This window comes from Trachinotus anak, unplaced genomic scaffold (genome assembly GCF_046630095.1).
Source record: "Trachinotus anak isolate AG129_WGS33_773 ecotype Australia unplaced genomic scaffold, CSIRO_AGI_Tana_v1 ptg000024l, whole genome shotgun sequence".
NCBI lineage: Eukaryota > Metazoa > Chordata > Actinopteri > Carangiformes > Carangidae > Trachinotus > Trachinotus anak.
The window spans coordinates 603,132-620,679 of record NW_027273875.1 but is presented as its reverse complement, the minus strand read 5'-3'; positions in this window follow the sequence as shown (position 1 = coordinate 620,679).

Below are 17,548 nucleotides of genomic sequence, written 5' to 3'. Positions count from 1 at the left end.
AGGCTTTTCACAGGCTTCTCTGAGAGTTAAATTAAACACAGATGATGGATTGAAAGGTTGCCGTTATTCACACGTATATATGTTTTTTTCCAACTTAAAGTAAAAATGTTCTAGGTGTCGATTGGAAAGTCATGAAACAACATTAAGGAAACAATGTTTTACAATGAAGGCCTTGCTGGCTCTGAGCGAGTAGCCTATCTGTCTTTGGCTCTGATGTAGCAGACTGAAATCTTGAAGACCTTGATCACGTTCAAGGTTGTTCTCAAACACAATTGGATTACACCTAAGATTAAATTTACGGAGGGCAACTGAGGATCGTGACAATGATAAATTATTGATAGGACAAGTAGAATCACAGAAGAAAGGACAACAGAAGGTATTACTCTGGTATCAGATGTTTACATGAGTATTACAATTGCAGATCCCACACAGTCAGTAAAAGCTCAGCAAAGTCTAGCAATGTAACCAAAGGAATGCTACGAAGCAAAGTAAATTTTGAACGTCGTGCAGACAGGCACTGCGATGGTTGGTGTTATGATATGACGTATCTACTCCCAAGCCTTGTAATCTAATGTTTACCTGGTTACGGTTCCTGTGCCAGGATTGGATAGTCAGTCTTTATAGGTTAGCAAACAGTCAATTGGATGCTACTGAATCACAGTACTTCACCACAGGTAAACGTTGTTTTCGCAGAAACTTTCCAAACTTTCACTGAATCCCAAAAGAACTAGCCCATCAGTGAGTCAGTGTCCTTGAGCAGTCCAGTTGCTTCACACAAGCCATGGCATTATTTATACAGGTTTTCGGTGCACACATGGAGGAGCATATTGCTGCACACACCTGCATGCATATTTTAACTTACAGATCCACACATGTACTTGGAACCACCTGGGTGAAGGTGCAGTGTGAAATTACAAACAGGCTTTGCTGCTGTTAGATATTTAAAAACTGGCACCTCATTCTAGCCTCAGGCATAAATTCCAACATTTTGGTAATACAACTTTGATAGTAACTTCTGCAATGTCAGGCATTTCACTAATCTACTTTAGGGCTGGTTTCTTAAATAGTCTGGTATTTGATCCCTGCATTAACATTGGTCTCATGCATTTTTACACCAGAGTGTGTCAATAAAAAAAGTTTCTTCATGTTTCAAAAAAGGTTGACTCGCTCTCTTTGTTCTAGTCATGGAAATAATGTCTTTTGAATCAATGATAATGTATAAATGTTTCCGTGAAATGGCCATTTGGCAATATTCTACTTTTTTTTTTTTTTTTTTTTACATTGAAATACACAAATATTTAGGGCTCATTTCTGTTTTTATATTTTGAAATTTAAAAAAGATTACATCACAACATCGATTTTATTATGCTTAATTAGTGGCTCATTTGTATTTTCTAATTACTATTCTCTTCACTTACTATAACAGAGCATTTTCTGAATTTGAGTTCATTTGCTGTGTTCTCGCACAGTCTTCTTGTAGGAAACATTTTGGATTTATGCAGACATAAAATGCAAATACATTTTTTTCTGAACCATTACAATTTTAGCTCTAAATGTTCTGTTTACCAGAATAGTGATTCTTTTTGATTTTCCCTTTTCTCTAATTGTCATGTTATGATTTTGGTCTGCATGTGGGAGTGATTCAGCTCTGAGCTCATAGTGACATTAGCAGCAGATTTCAGGGAGGTCGTAGCAACAACAAAACAGGATGCCAGCTCCCCCTTAAGCTTCAAGTTGCTCCAGGTGGACAGCTTATCCAGATGAATGACAAGAGTTGGGCTCTGAAATTGTTCAGAGGGTGGGAGTACAAATACAATACCACTGCTGGCCAAAGGCAAAACCTTTCATAATGTTAAGTGAAGTGTTATGATCTCGGACTGGAATTATAGTTCCTGTGCACAATCGTCTTTTATGGAGGACGTGAGTGATGCATTGCAATGATCTTATTCCTAAGAGTTCAGTCTAAATCATGCCTCCTTATTGGTTTATGTGCACTGCTCCCAGAGGTTTCCTGGCACTGCTGTAGATGAGTCAGACACTACAAACACCAGAGAAGAGCTCCTGCAGCATTGTGGTGTTATTGAATGGCACTTCACGATACAGTTATCTTTCCCCCGTCTCTTCCAGCATTCTTGTTACCTTCACCTTTAGTACTTCCTCTAATTGAACTGTTCTCAAAGCATGTTTCTGTCTGAAAACTTCTATCTATTTTCTCTCCTCCTGTGTGTGAATATATTTTTCAGTGTATGCATTAGTCTCAGTATATGGTTTTCAGTACAGTTTCTGTAATACCCCTCATCTCTCAGAACCTGGCTTTCATATGATAATTCAGAAGGCATTTTTCAGACCTATTGTTCAAGGTGTTTTGATGGAAAACAGCCTGCAGAGTAGCTATGACAAAGAGGATGAAACATGAACAGGCAAGACCCAAACTAAAAATGCATTGACAGAAAATCTAAATAATAGGCACATACTGTATATAGAGATGCATTTCATTGTACCTTAGAGAGAGGCAGATGTCACTTGAATAGGCTGTTACCATCTACACTTTAAACTTCATAACTAATGCTTAGGCCTGTGAAGTAGTACATCCTATGGGAATCAGTTGAGGTATTTTATCTTATAGCAACACCAATTAAGGTAGCTCTCAACATTTTTCAAATAGGCCTAGTCTTAGAAACCAATCAGGGAAATTCCTTTTTTAAAATAACATGAGAAAGAGAAATGTAGGAGAAAATAAAACCTGGTAAAATTATCATACATGTAAGAGTACCTTTAAATATCTTATAGCTGAAATAACAAAAACATTGTGCATTTGCTAACCATATACCATAATCCATTGCCCCAAACCCAGTTCTTCAGATATTTCATTCCCACATTCAGTTTGGTTTGTTTGAAGAGAGATTAGGTTTATCAGCACAGCAATTACCATTTCTAAAAAAGAGCCTGTGGTTGTCTTTAAACATAAGGATGATGTGAGAGAGAATTCTCCTGATACCACATTTCCTCCTCAGAGTTTTACTCCAGCAGGGCGGTAAACAGATTATGGGGATTTTAAAAAGCTCTCCTTCACTCCTCGGTGCACATACACAGACTTGACATAATAATCATACTCTGATATATTGTCTGGAAATGTGTAGGAATATGTCATTCCTTTTTTAGGTGATTAACTGTAAGTTCCTGGAAGGCACACCATATATATAGCGGGTTTTGGATGGTAGAACACAATGGGTGGGAATGAGAAATAAAAAAATGAAGAAGGGGAAAAGTTGTAGCCTATGTATTATTCTATATGAATGTAGAAGTCTTTAAAGAAGAAAATATCCAGTGAGGCCTTCTTAGCTGGATCAGTGAGTTTTGGTTTAAAGGTTTAGTAGAAGACATACATGTGTATTATTGTTAAACTGCATTCAGTAGCATTTGTTTTCCTAAATCTTACACACTTATTAAGGGCATCAGGTCAATACTGCAACTATGAAGGCCTATGCATGAAGCTAAACACACTGAGAAACTGATACAGCTTATACTAAACCTTCCATGCAATGATACCTGGCATTAATTTGGAAACAGTTAAAACTTTGATGATAAAACAAAGATGCATTTCAAGGGTAATTGATTACTAAAAACAAGAGGATGTGTTACTTTTTATTTTCTTTGTCTTTGTTTTTTGCACAAAACTGGGAATAATGTTACAGTAACCACAGCATCAATAATGATAATGCAGTTTATCTGCCATTTGTAATCTCAACTGTTAATACTAACCCAGCAGCAAGGTACACTACAGCAGAAGAGAGGTATTTTAAAAACAAACAGTGACATCTCAGCTGCTGAATAAAAAGCTGCTTAAGCAGTATTTCATTTATTCCTGTCCCCTCTATTCTATTAGCCTACCCTCTTCTCTATATGTGCAACATGATGTGTTACTCCACACAGTCCATAATGCAGTAATATTTTTTTTTTTTTCATGTATCCATTCATTAGAGTTCCTGTGGCAAGTAGAAATGCCCAAACACCTTTTCTAAAGGTCTCCTAGCTCCTTCAAAGGATTGCTAGTGCTAGTTGATACTGATCCTAACAAGTCACTGAGACCCTCACTCCAGTGAAACCAGCTGTGATGAAGATGAAGACTGACCAGTACGCTGAGAGCTCTGCCTTATAGCTCTCTCTTTACCACAACAGTCCACATCCAAAGCCTACATTCCTGCTGCTTTATGTTCATTGCAATCATTCCTTCAAATTCATTTGACATTTGTACAGTTTTAATACGTTTTGTAGGAAATGTAAGCTGTAGCTGGCTGGATTTTGTTCAGAGACAGCATATTTTTTGAATGAATAAAGTGTTACATTTATTCAAAGCAGTGGAGTCCCCACGGAGTGGATGGGGTGCATGGTGGTGAACAAAGCACACAGCTGTCACATCAGAGACCAGGGTTTGCAGAGTCGTAACTTGCCAAATACATAAATTAACATATTGTCATTATGTTAATAGAAAATGTAATCCAGTTACAATTATGTTTAGTGCACAATGTGTTTGCTGTTACAGTTCGGTTGTATAGAAACAGAATTTTTAGGAGACAGGATTGATATCAGAGGTCATGGCCGGATGAAGCGAAAAAGGCAACATCATCTGCAAATAAACACATTTTTCCCCTAAGATGAACAAACCTTTGTGCTTCAGACTTCAGTATCCTGTCCCAAATTCTTTTGCATACTCTCTCAGCACTTACCAGAGTACCTCAGATGGATTAAGCCTACTCTAAATATTCTCTTCCTTTGTAACCCAGTAACAACCCTGCTTGTCTTCTAAGGGACACTTTCTTTCACATCCATGGAGCATCAAAGAAATATATCAACCATGTCAGTTCAGCAGTGTCCCAAACCTTCAGCATTTTAGGGCAAATGTATGCTACTGCTTTTAACTGAAAGTCATATGCAATAGAATATACATTTTATGAGTGGATTCCCTTTCTCTCTTCATCCCTGATACCAAGGTCAAGCAGTTTACATATGTACCTCTGGCTGGTTTGAACTTCTAAGGCAGAGTGTTGTAATATCGCCTCCTTTCTTCTTACCCCCTGTGTTTTTTCACTCTACTAGATCTTTGAGGTTCAACTTCTTTGTATTTTCTCATCATCGCCACCAGCGTTTTAAAATTCTTCACATCAGCGACCTGTCTAGACTTCCTTCTAAAGACACAGTTTGGAGGAAAATGTTAAAATAATGCCTGGATGACAACTGTGTTAAAGAAACAACTCAAACAGACAAACAGTGACAGCTGTTTAGTAGCAAAGACATAGACAGTGATACATATTAAGGGTGTTACATCTTTCTTAAAACACAGGCTGACATCCACAGTACTACTATTGTATAGTTTGAATTTCTATATTTCTATGATTGTCAGTGGAAGGCGATAAAGTAAGCACAGTGCCCCTGATAAATACGTTGGGGTGTTAGGATTTACTCTATTTCACAATTGATTTGATTGATGCTATTGATTGATTTGAATAATAATCCATCAATTATTGTTGATCATCACTTGGAGAGGTATGTCACAGTTTTCTTTACATTTCCAATTAAGATATGATTGAAACTTACCAGCAGAGATTTGTCCTTTGACACCTCTCTGCCAATTCTGTGCCCAAACAAATGTAAAGACAGGAGGGTAATAATTCCATACACACCAGATATATGCCATGTGCTATCAAATTATTGAATAAAAAGCTTTAAGGAACTGGAGCATTTTACAGTGAACAGATAATTATTGTTTTTGTCTGTAATAGATGAGCACAACCAAACAGGTTCTCCAACCTAAACAACCATATAAGTAATTTGCCCCCACCCTCGTATACGATCCATAGGCCCCTACCTTTGTTGTCATGGTAACAATAATAAACATGCGGTTAAGGCTGTGGAACAGTCACAGTTAACTAACTATAGCCTACTATGACAGCTGACTTCAACCTTGTTTGGCTTGTTTGTGTTCGGGTTTTTTTTTTTGTTTTTTTTATTGTCTTGCACAATCATAAAAATCTTTATTTATTCAGGCTTATTTACTGTGTCTAAGACAGCTACCATAGTGTTTGGTTTTACAGCTGTTGTGTGTTTCAGAGCTACTGAAATAGCTTTGAAATTGAGTAAGCTTAACCTTTCATCTTGATATGAGGCTGGGTGTTTACCTAAGTAATGCACAGCTGGCTGGAAATGATAAATTGACTCCAAGAATAGAAAATATCAACAGAATAAATAATGCAACAAATAAGTGTCCGGACAGCGATTTCCCCTAGCACCCTCCCTCAGCATCGGACATGTCAGGACTGTTTGCTGAGCAGTATCTCCTTGGATGCACCCATCCAGTTCAGAATCTGCCAACTATATGTCAGCCTCAGGATGGCAGGCAGACACCGGAGTCCTCTTTGTATGTGTATGTGTGTGAGTGTGAGTGTGTTGAATCAGGACATGCCCCGAGTACCCAAGTTTTTGGATGCATGTTTGCAGTCAGCAAACACCACAAATCGAGCACATGCTGGCCAAAAATCATACAAATATACAGGGTAAATAGGATGTTAAGATCATATAAAGTGACAAACATGACCAAATAAAAGTAGAAACTCATTCACAACTTCTTTCTCCTTTAACAGAGAAGTGTAAACATCTCAGTCACGACATACTGCACTCTGAGTGCCCTCCGTGGTTGGTGTCTGGAGATGTGGATAAGTATATCCTCTATTTTCTTGACATTTTCTGAGGAGTGAGAAAAGATTTACTCTTGTGTCAAGAGAAGTGATATAAAGTATTAGTTTCTAAAAATGTCTTGACCTCGGTGAGATTGTCTGTCCTCGATTTTGGTGACATTTCAAGCAATGTGAAAAGACCTACGGCAGCATTTGTGCAGGAGTAAACATGGTGAAGTTTTTCATCATAGTTTTCACTCCGGGCATGTGTTGCTGCTCAGATCAGGTTTTGAAGTGAGAGAGAACATATGTGGATTTCTTTCTGGTGTGCCACACAGATGTAACATTTTATCTTGTTCTATCTATTTTAGTTTTATTCCAAAATGAAAAAAAAGTGGGACTGTGGACAATTTTTTGGGGGGGGCGTTTAATAACTGCAGCATGAAGCAGTCAATGAAACAGTTTGACAGACTGATTTAAAAAATGGTTAGAAAATGATAATTTGAAGAAAGAGAGGTGGATGGATGATTTCATTCTCGCCTGCTTCCTGAGGCATCAGACACTTCAGCTGAGGTCTGCGTTTGTTTAAGTTTTCCCTTGGATGCACCCATCCAGCCAGTCACGTCAGCCCCGGGACTGTGAGATGGACAACAGTGCTTCATGTGTGTTTTCTGTTTGTGTGTGTGTGTGTGTGTGTGTGTGTGTGTGTGTGTGTGTGTGTGTGTGAGTGAGTGAGTGAGAGAGAGAGAGACAGAGGAAGCCAGACAGAGAGGTCCCTGTGCTCCCTGTGTATGTGTGTTTTGTGTGCAAATCAGAACATATCTGTATCCCCTGCATGTTACTGTGGCTGTCAGGTCGAGATCGTGATTCGGTGGAGCAAACCTGTCATGCAGCGAGTATGAAATCAGATGGATAAGCCAAGGAAGGGGAAGAGAGAGAGTCCTGCTCTTCTCTGGATGTGTGTCTCATGTGTCGTCTCTCATGTGACTCGCTGATTGATTTCCAATTCTCACTGCATAACTTGTAAATATAAATACGCGTATGTGTGCCAGTAGCCATAATGAACATAATGTGGAGTTGGCTGCCAATCTATATCAGTAACACCTTCCTTGTGACTAAGGCCACCATATGTGACATGACACGTAAGTACAGTGTTACTGAACACTGAAGAATGAATTTCAGCTTTTCCTGCTGAAGTGACACGTTAATTGTGTGTGTTACTGTGTAGGCATGTTCAGCTGAGTAAATTTAGACTTACTTAACAAGTAAAGCAAATGGACCAAAAAAGGGAGAGAGTTCTGCAGTGGTCCTCCAGGCAGATGTGATTAAATGCCACAAATTACTTGATATATTTAGGAGCGTTCAAGCAACAGCAGCATGAGAAATGTCAGCTCTGTTAACTTGAGAGTGCAGCAGTAACATGTGGCTTGTAGTGCTGTCTTCAACTTCAAATATGTGTGTGTGTATATATATTATATATTATATATATATATATATATATATATATATATATGTGTGTGTGTGTGTGTGTGTGTGTGTGTGTGTGTGTGTGTATATATATATATATGTGTGTGTGTGTGTGTGTGTGTGTGTGTGTGTGTATATATATATATATAATATACATATAGCTTTCAATTTGAATGCATGATTCATTTTGACAAGGAGAAAACATTTTTAAAAGCCTGGTGTTCCAAGCAGCTGTTTGGTTAATTACAGCTCTTGAATGTGGAGAAAAATGAATGTACTCATATATTGTTAGGTAAATGTAAACGATCTCTTCCTGCAGGTGTGAACATGCTGATAGCCCGGGTGCCAGAGGTGTTTATATTTTTCATCACATTTCATTTCATCAAAGCCTGCTGGGCTTCAATGAAATAGCTTTATTGTTTTGTTAACACCTTCCAGCAAGAACACCTTTATTTATTTATTTTTTCTTTTCTTTTCTTTTTTTAGTAATCTGAATCGAAAATGGAACTGAAGCAGTGTATGGTACTTGCTGTTACCTTAGGAACAATCATGACAAGATAACTGTACCTCAAAACTAACAACCACAAACCTTGTCTATTTCAGTTTATGTGCATTATTAATATGGTATTTTGTCTTTGCAAAAAGTGTCATTGTACTCTATCTACTGTATATGCAACAATGGATACATAGTGGATAAATAGTGCATATTGATCTTTGTCACATATTACACACCATGTGACAGTATACTAAATATACTTTTGCAACAATACTGATACAATGAGCATTTAAAAAAACAACTAAAATAACACAAACAAATGAAAACAAACAAAACTAAAAAAAACCCCAAAATAAATGCATAAAAAATACAGAAAAACAAAGGCCACAGGTAACAGGTAAAACATTTTCACTCTTGAATGTCATCGTCATTTATTGTGCAGCTGCAGCTCTAAATCCAGTCTGTTATTAATTGCAGCTTAATGGACTTAATAGACTGAGGTCTAAGGACAGAGGGTGCTGTTTACAATACAGTACAAAATAGCATTGAGTAATGGGCATTAATGTATTGTACTCTACATTATATTTGTAACCTCTTATGATAGAAATACCTGAAGGCAGCATTATACCAACTTTGCTTTGCCTTACACTTTCAAAAACAAAAAATAAATATAATTTTGGACAAAGAATAAGTTATATGCTTATTTATTGCAGAGCTGCGGTATCCAGATAGCGAAGGGTGAGGCAGTGGGCAGATTATCTGTAGCTTGGTTATTATTATTTATTTATTTATTTTTTTTAATTTATTCCTTAATATACCAACATTTAACCTCATTCCTCACCTATGGTAGTCAAAACTCGGTTAGATATATGAAAATGAGATGGATATTCACACATCTGATGTAGCAGCTACAGACAGGAGCATTATTGTCTCTCCTCAGGCTCAGTGTCTCTGTTGCTTCAAATAGCCAAGGATTTGTCTTTTTTTTCCCCCTCCTTTTATGGCTGAAGCTTTTATTTTGTAAAAAAAAAAACTGCAACATAGAGATAATATCTGAATTTACATTTTTCAAACTTTGATCTCTATTTGATCTCAACATTGTGAAACAGGTTTACTGCACGGAAAAGTTTATTTGACCATTATTACATATTCTCAGACTCAGTGGTGCCTTCATGTTGTTGCTTGGTTCTCTAACTAAAAAAAATGCCTCCAAGGCTTAATGCATATAATGTACTGAAAAAGAAGTTGTGGCTCCAGAGATAAATTGCCTCAAGTGATGTCAATTGAGTCAGTGTTGGTTGGGTCTGAAGCAGACTAGAAGTTTGAAAATAAAAAATAAAAAAGAAAGTGTGTGTGTAGAGTTAGAAAGAGTTTACTTGAGGCTTGCGGCTCAAGGCTGCATTAGCTGCTTGTCCACAGTTATGTTGCATTGTGGGTAATGTAGGTGTGTAAGACTGTGTGAAATACCTGTGGTTCTGCAGCATTAATCTTTTTAATTTAACGTAGTGAGTCTAGGAACGCTAAATCAGCGGCATGCTCTTCTGAAGACACCCAAATACCTGCACATATATACAATATATCAACACACACACACATACAAACACACCTATGCATTCTAATGTCTGTTGACACAAACATCCACTTTCACATCTCCTCCTCCTCTGCCTCTTTTTTTTCATCCTGTCATGTGGAAAGCACACACCAGCTTCATGAGCATGAGAAAACCTCTCGTCATCAACAAGTGATCAGACTGCCCTCTCTTCCTCTGCAGCTTGGCTAAAACTGGAACGCCTTCTCTCTCTGTAATTATTCCCCTTCCTCTGCGTTAGCTCTGTGTATTTCTATGACTCACCCTTCTCTCTCTTTTGCTCCCCATGTTTTATTCTCTGAATTTTCTTCTGTTGTCTACTTTCCGCTGAATTCCCTTCTGCTTTCTGCGATGGTAGGGGAAATGATGAGCGGAAAATGTGGTCAGCTCTGTCTCTAACGGAGAACCTTCTTTTGAAAAGATTAGTAGAATACATAAGTTCACAAGCAAACCAGTAGGGAAGAGCTAACACACCTAGATTTCTCTCCTTCTCTCTGCCTCGCTTTCTCTCTGATCAGGTTTTGTTGCCAGCTGACTGTGTGATGAGACAGACATGCTGGTGAATGAAGGCGCAATTATAGGATAATTAGAGAGGGAAGTGAAGGGGAAAGAGAAGAATCCAGGACAAAGGAGAGGTGAGGAAAGTTGTGAATATTAAGTCAGAAAGAACACCCCTCTCCCTGACTTTTAATGAGGACAAGCCACAGAAAGAGTCATGATTTAGTCACTTGAAAATGTAGCATCATTAAAAGCTCAAAAAAAGCTTTGTTGAGACCCGTGTCAACACAGATGCCTTGGCTGACAGTGGCTACAAGCAAAGACTGTGATTTAGATTTACTGTGGCTGTTGAGTGAATCATAAATCATGTAATAACAGTCATGATTAAACCAGTACATGGTGCTGTGTTTATATCATTATAAATTGAATATCTCTGTTTTAATGTTTTGGTTTTATGTGCCCTTCGTTCTGAAATTCAGTTTAATTTTAATTTATGACATAATGATCCTCTAATAATAGGCATTGTAAGTTATTATGGTCCTCTGATGTGAAGATAAACAATGTCCATCATCCTCTGCTGTATTCAAAACAACCCACTCACTATACTCAACACTGCTGCTGTACAGTAACATAATCCATTCCCAACAAACGCTACCTCTCTGAAATTTTGTTCAATTTAGGCAGAACTTGTAGACACAGTTGTTGAGAAACATGCAAACCTTTAAGGCTGAGATTTGTACTGGGTTGCATCATATCATTAGGTTAAATTTACACGATTTTTGTCTAACAGTGTAACAGCTTTTACTTTTTATAACACAGCAGCTCAGGTCTAAGCTCTCAGGCTATTTTTGCCAAAGGCTTAAATAACCTAAATTGCAAATTTGGTTCCCTGGAGGGACATGGCTCCCTTCAGAGGGGCTAGACTCCTGAATTCATCATGTGTGGGATCAAAGTGCTGTGGACCAGTCACTGGAGCAAAGAGGTTTGGTGTCATAACCACAAATTAAACAGTATCCAGCCCATGCTGGTAGGTCCAGTCTACTTAAAAAAATACTGAATCACACGAGTCATAAAATTAACACACTTTTAGCCAGGAAGCTCATATGAAATGGATCCAGGCTGGTATTTAACATCATCTCTTAGTAATCCCCGCTGTCATAGAGCACAGTTTGCAGGCTGCAGCGCACACTGTCTTGGCATTCGCTCCTAAATATGACTGACATCTGACCAGGGATTATCCCATTGCCCCAGTTTCAGTGGGACTGGCGAGCAGAGAGAGCTGTGTCGTAAATAAGCTGCACAGACTACACACAGATCAGAGAGAGTGGTTCTGTGTATGTGTAGGTTTGACTGCCTGAATGAGTTCATATCTATCTGTGTGTGTGTGTGTGTGTGTGTGTGTGTGTGTGTGTGTGAGTGTGAGTGTGAGTGTGTGATCAAGCATGAACGTCCGTATGTATTCACTTTAGTCTGTGTGAGCATATGTCTACTTTCAGTCAGTGATTGTGTGTCTGTGCGTGTCTGCAGATGTAAGGACAAACAAAGTAGACATGACAAATTTATTTGCTGACCTCTGACCTCTTGGGTTTTCTTTCCTGAATAAACATAAATAACAAAAACCCAGGGTCACTACACTGTAGAGCCGTGTGTTGTGTTTTATGCCAAGACAAACACTGCAGAGTCAAATTATTATTCCACCACTGTAGCTGCTCTATGAGAGAGAGAGACAAGACTTACATCCCTGAACCCAGACATTTTTTTCTAAATAATTCAACTGTGCTCAGCATTTTGAATATTATATGTACCAAACCTAGCGAGAGCACCCCAGTAGAAGCAAGGGTGCGTGGACTTAACTGATATCCTCCTAACTGGGTGGGAGAAAGTAGGCCAGAACAAAGTACTCACACACACAGGGACACACACACACAGTTAAATGCATTAACATCTGAACATATTTATGCTGATTTAATCTAGAAAATTACACAGTTGGCATGGCAAAGTAGATTTGCATTTACTGTAGACATACCATAACCATCTCCGCTATAGCTGCTTTGTTCCTGTTTGGTAGACAATTTGAATTCAGATTTCATTCCACACACACACACACACACACACACACACACAGGCAGAGACAGGGAGAGAGAGTCCATTTGGAAAGCCCAGTGAGTCTTCTAATGAATTAAATAAGGAACCATTTTGCTATTTTACAAGCCTTAACTAAATACTCCCTTTGACATATTGAAAACACACACACACACACACTAGTGCCACCTGTAATGTTAGAGTAGATGAACTCTACATTTTTAATACAAAGTATGGGTTGTGTTAAATACTTAATGCCCTTCTTTAGTTTTGTACATCTTCTTGAGTATATTGTGTCTGGCCTTTCACTAACATCATCAGCAGTCCAGCAGGCAGGTCACGACACCAGCAGACTGTGAGGTCGGGTGGGTGTGTCGGTGTGAGAGAGCATAAATGTGTTAGCTCCATGTCTTAATGAATCACTCCCACTCCTTTCAGGAAGTAATGAATTCATCTAATCCTCATTATAACTGACCTCGACGAAAGCAAAAAATCATGAAATCTCATCATCAGCTACTAAAAGAAAGAAGAGGCCTGGTCACGGCAGGGCCAAATGCATCTGCACAACCTCGTGAAACAGGCGGTGCAACAGTCTTTGAATGGCCATTTGCTGAAGACACATCCAGACTTGTATGACTTCTACAGCCTTTGCTGTCCACTAATCACAGGGTTGGTGGTTCAACTCCCAGCTCCTCCTGTGTACATGTTGAGGGCCAGCACCTTGCATGGTAACCTGCTTCCATTGGTGTGTGAGTGAGTGTGAGTGTGTGAAAGGGGCAAATAGTAAAGTGCTATTTAAATACAACAGTCATTTGTCCAAATGCTTAAAACATGCATCTTGTGGTCACAACATTAATTACTGTCTTCTCTCAGAGGCACAGGCGGAAGTAATCTGATGTTATAGCACTGCAGAGTTTCTGAGGGAGGAGGCTGGGGTGGAGAGTTGGCCGTAGCAAGTGTCAGTCTTTGACATCAAAGATGTCTCCTCACGTCCTGTCTCCTACCAAGAGTCAGTCATCTTTTAACCATGATCGTGATCTATCTGAAAGTGTCACACTAAGACATCAGCCATCATCGTTACCCCATAGAGACGGCAGGTCCGAAAACTCTTGTATGAAATGGTCATACAAGCGGTTCTGATTCACAGTAGTAACAACAGTGTTGTTTATATTTTGAATTGACTCATCAGTGTGTGCAATCCAGAGTTAGTACAGTGTTTGTATTCAGTGGCTTTTGTGTCCCAAAAGGGCGGCATTTGATTCAGGCGGAAGATAATACAGTCTTGGATGATGTTTCTCAGCCGTCTATTGTTTTTTTGTTTTTATAGTGTAGAGTGTTGTTGTTATTTTGTGTTAGATTGTTTTTTATTAAAAAAAAATGTATCAAACCAGGAGGAAAAAAAACTGTTTACACCAAAAACCAAATCCAGCCAGACTTCAATTCAAACACTTGATTAATATCAAAGTAGATTTTATATTAATCAGAACAGCATTTTAGGTCAAACAGTGTTTTCAATGGAAAACGCTGAATTTACAGAGAGAGGGCAGGAAGTCTGTGTGTGTTTTTTCTTCTTTACTTTGTAGCTTAATAACAGCACTGCTTTTAGGTAAAAACATCACCACAAAGTGGAGCTGCCATGAAAGAGCATTTCCAAAACCCCAGGAGTGAAAATATTCTTTCATCATATACTTACATTCACAGGAAAGACTGAGTACAAAAAGTGACAAATCAAACTCTAAGAGTGAATGCAAAACTGTCAGCATCTGCCAATGTGCAGCTCTAGTCTAGTGCACATCGCTGTCGCTGCTGCTTTCTCCACCATTTACCTGACTCCTCTCCCATCCCCAGCCTCCTCTCCCCAGGGTCTGTCCCCCTCCTCTGCTATTTCTCTCCTTCTCTTCCTTCTGTTCTCCTCCTCCACACCTCCGAGGGCCAACTGCTGAGAAGCAAGCCTTTCTCTGACAGCAGGGGAGACGGCTGAGGGAAGGGGAGGAGGTGTAGAGCGCAAATTACACAGATGGCCATACAGTATGTGTGTATGTTCGAGTGCATAAGAATTGTGACCTGTGTGACTGTCTGTGTGTGTAGGAAGAGAAAGACCAGGTGGAGAACAGGGAGTCAGAGGAAAGTCACAGGGCCTCACTGTTCCTTTGGCCTAAATAACTGAGTTTCATTTTTCATTTCATTTTACATTTTTTAGTCAATTTTTATAGAGCTCATTCAAATACAGTTATATCATTAGAATCAATAGGTCTATAAGTGTGGACAACAAAAATAAAGCTATCTTGTTGTCATATTATTAACTGAGGAGACTCAAAAGCTGATGGAAAAAGATGAAGAAACTGGGATTTGAAAAATGGAGGGTGTCAAACTGCTTCACAGTCTGGGAGTGGCAGTGAAAACATTAAAGACTCTGTCTCATTTGGGCTTCACCTGGACAGTCTGGTTGTATAATAGGAGCTAATGAGACTGGTGATGTCTAAAAGTTACACCATGACCACTGAGATTTCTGAGTTTTGAAAACTAGGAGACTGTGGATTAACTTTTAGTAACTGTGTCTTCAGTGTGTTCATTTTCTGTCGCACAGACAATATCATCAGTTGGCACAGACGCTGCAGAAGGTAGCCTGATGGCAGTTAATGTTTTTCATGATAATTGAAAAAATGTACTGATTTCAACTTGCAACAACCTGCAGGGAGGTGTTGATCTCGGCCGCGGCGCTTGTTGCCATTTTTGTGACCATTTTTTCTATCACTATTTTAGTTTTGTAGCCAGCCAGCTATTAATCCTACCCACAATGCTTTGATTGTTGCCTTGTTTCTCTGACCAGGGGCAATAACCACCAGTGAGCTTGGCACCAGATCTCAGCTATGTGGATTCCTGCCCAATTAAACAAACAAACAGGAAACTGAGATTGTAAACAATTGTGTTTTCTTCAATGCTCATGGCAGCCTCACACTATGATCTGGTCTGCTGGATATTGACGTCTCATGGAGTAATGAAAACCAGCTTCACAATCACGCCAAACAAATATTTCACTGCTGTTGTATCAAATGTGAGCAAATCTCTAACAAGCTAGTTCATTAAAATGTGTATGATGACATTAGCTGTTGCATTTTTTAGCCTTGGTATTAAGACAAGTATTGATTCTCTTCATGCAGGCTATGATTTGTTTATGCTTGACTCATAGTTGGATGTTTCAAGGAAGCAAAAAAAAAGTAGCCGAGAGTTGAGGGAGATGGGAGATGACAGCAGGAAAGGCTGTTTTTGAAATAAAGAGTGTGGCAGGAAGAAAGCTGTAGAGGCACAGACAGGGAGCTTGAATATGATACCAAAAGGACAAAATGTGAGCGGAGAGAAAAATGCACATGAGGAGAGAGATTCTCTGAATACAAAACACACAAAAAAAAAAAACTACAGAGAGGCCGATGTTATCTCTTTGTAGCGGCTACGAACATAATCACCTGCAGGTCGAGAGAGGAGAAGTTCCAAGCCTCTTTTCCTGTGTCGGGAGACAACAGGATGGACATATACGGCTGTTCATTTCCAGATGTCAGGCTCCATTTCCCTCCGTGCCAATCAACACGGGGCCTTTCTTTCCTCTCTTCCCCTTCTTCTATCTTTCCCCTTCCTTCCTCCAACATCCTCTTTACTTGGAGGAAACACCAATGACCTGTCTGCCACAATTAGTCCATCTTCACATCAACATCTAATATCCTGCACTGGAAGGAATTTTGCGTATATTATACCACTGGAAGCTATTTACTGTTATATTAGAGAGCCATAGAGAGGATTAAGCCATAGTTCATCCCCTATCTGATTGCCATTTGTCCCTAGTAGGTAATCAGGGTCATAAGGTCTTTGAAATGAATGGTCTAATAAGCTTGTTGAGGATTTATCCATCCACAGCGTGAAGAGAAGAAAATGGATCTTACATCAAGCGTCTCAAATAAGCAAGTTTCAAAACTCAAGTATAAATGCTGCAATGGTGTCAAAAGAGGATGAGCGTCTGTGAGGTTTATCTTTGTCTTTGAACTGATTTCTTTTCAGTTAAATCGTTGTTGTTTCCAAAGGTGTGCCATGGTCATTTTCTGCTGCCGACCTGTTTTGGCCTTTGAAGGTCAAAGAAATGTAAGCGTTATGTTAGCATAGTGTAAGCACTGCATAAGCAACCGTCTGTTCAGTTCGTACAGACTCGGAGTCAGTTCTGTTGTGTAATCCCCATGGGAGAAAAGAAAACAGCAAACATTGGGAAAATTATCCTTTCAGATCATTTGTCAACTTTAAGCATCAGCTGTAACTGAACATCTTGACAGTACAGAGTTTTTGTTTTGTTTTGTTTTGTTTTGTTTTGTTTTGTTTTGTTTTGTTTTGTTTTGTTTTGTTTTGTTTTGTTTTGTTTTGTTTTGTTTTGTTTTGTTTGTTTTGCTTTGCTTTTTCTATTCTGTTCAGCATCTGTTATTTATGTATTTTAATGTCCAATGATTTGGTTTACATTTGAATAACATTCCCATTAGCCTCAGCTGTACTTTGCATGTATGCTAATTAGCCAACATGATACCAAGATGGTGAACTTGCTAAGATGATGACGCTTACCTGCTAAACATCAACATGTTAGCGTTGTAATTGTGAGTATGTTAGCATGTTGATGCTGGCACAGAGCCACCAGTGTGGACTTGGGCTGTCATGTATACCGTTTGTTTGGAGTGAATGGTAGCAATATGTGCTAAACATCAAATGAAGGTT